The sequence below is a fragment of the Trematosphaeria pertusa genome (assembly GCF_010094035.1).
Source record: "Trematosphaeria pertusa strain CBS 122368 unplaced genomic scaffold BU26scaffold_27, whole genome shotgun sequence".
Lineage (NCBI taxonomy): Eukaryota > Fungi > Ascomycota > Dothideomycetes > Pleosporales > Trematosphaeriaceae > Trematosphaeria > Trematosphaeria pertusa.
This window is the reverse complement of record NW_022987238.1, coordinates 2,960-4,793: the sequence shown is the minus strand read 5'-3', so window position 1 is coordinate 4,793 and position 1,834 is coordinate 2,960.

Below are 1,834 nucleotides of genomic sequence, written 5' to 3'. Positions count from 1 at the left end.
ATAGATAATAAAGCTATAATAAAGGTAGTTCTCTAGATAATTCTATACTAACTATAGATACTCTAGTAATATACTATAAAGAGAACTATTTATTAGAGTATTTTCTACTATAAACTTAATATTATAATCTATACCTTCTCTATATAGTAGTAGAGTATTAGAATTCTTTTTTAAGAAATAGGCTATAGTTATGCTAGTATATTCTAGAGATAGAAGCTTTTAGGTAACTAGTTAGTAGAGTTTCTTCTCTAAATTAGTAGTAGAGGTTTTCTTTTTATTAGTAATAAGCTATTTAACCTTATAGATACTAAGGTGCCTAATTATAGTATCTTTTTAACGCGCGTTAATTATAAAGACTATTACGCTAATTATATTAATGTTAAGCCTAGCCTTTAAGTATATTTCTTATAAAATAAGTAGCTTTTTTAGCTTATAAGACAATCTAGTAGGTAGGTTAAGATTCTTAAGCTACCTATCTATCTTACGTAGGTTTTCTTAAAGCTTCTAGCGTTATAATTCTCTCTTCTCTTATTATATTACTCTTAGCTTTTCTACTACTAATATTAGGGCGTTGTAGTAATTAGTATTAGCTTAGTAAGCTACTTAAGCTTTAGTAGTAGATTAAGAAGATTATATAGAGATAAACGCGTTACGTTTATAGTTAATTAATTAATTAGTATCTAGCTATATTAGTACGCGCTACTTATAGTTAACCTAAACGTTAACTTTTTTAAGTAACTTATAACTAATTATTACATTATAGTAGCTAGTATTATAATATATAAAGTAAGTATAAATTTAGTAGCTTTCTAGTACTAGATTAGCTTTAAAATACTTATTTACTTAGCTATTAAGTTACCTATTATATCTAGTAAGAGGGATTAGTTCTATACGTAATAGCTTAACGTAGAGGTTTTTTCTAAGAGTTTAAAGGTACTTTAGGTATACTAAGACGTAGCTACCCGCTTTTATATTAATTAAGCCTCTAAGCTTAATTATAAGACTATTTATAGAGATCTAGTAGAGTAGAGTAAACATAGAACTACTAAATAGCTTTTTATATAGGTTAATTACTCTAGTAGGTAGCTCTAGAAAGAAGACTTCTTCTAGAGCTAGGCTTTTTCTAAATTATTAGATTTATATTCTAACGTGTTATTCTTAGGTACTTATAGCTCTATAGGCTCTATAGGCTTCTTCTCTAGATTAATATTCTTAATAGCTTTCTACGTAGTAGAAGCTCTAGAGTAATTATAGCTAAGGTAGCTAGGTTAGTAGTATTAAAAATAGGTAACTAGCTTCTAGATTACTAGAGCTTTATTAGGTACTAGAAAACCTAGAAGAGCTAGAGACGCGCGTTGTAGTATTAACGTAATTATATTATACTTTTTAGCCTTTCTAGTAGTAACGCGTACTTCTCTAAAAGTAAGCTTTTAAGTAAAGTCTTAAGTAAGGTCTATATAGTAGTTATAGTTATTAACGTATTAATATTAGTATATACCTAACTATATATATATAGTTTCTAGTAGCTTCTTATAAAATTTCTCTACCTATTAGTTTACTAGAAGCTAGCGCTTCTATATAAGGTAAAAGAAATTATTCTAGAAGTAGGTAAAGTTAGTAGCGCTTTAGTAATAAAGCTTTTAGAAATTATAGTAAGCGTTTAGCCTCTTATATAGGTTTCTATAGCTTCTTTCTAGCTAATTAAGAATATAATTATAGAATACTACTACGCTACTATTCTTAATAGTACGTAGTATTACTAATAGAGTCTAGTACGTATCTTCTTTAGTTTACGTATAAATATAGGTAATAATAGTTTTCTTAGTATTCTCTA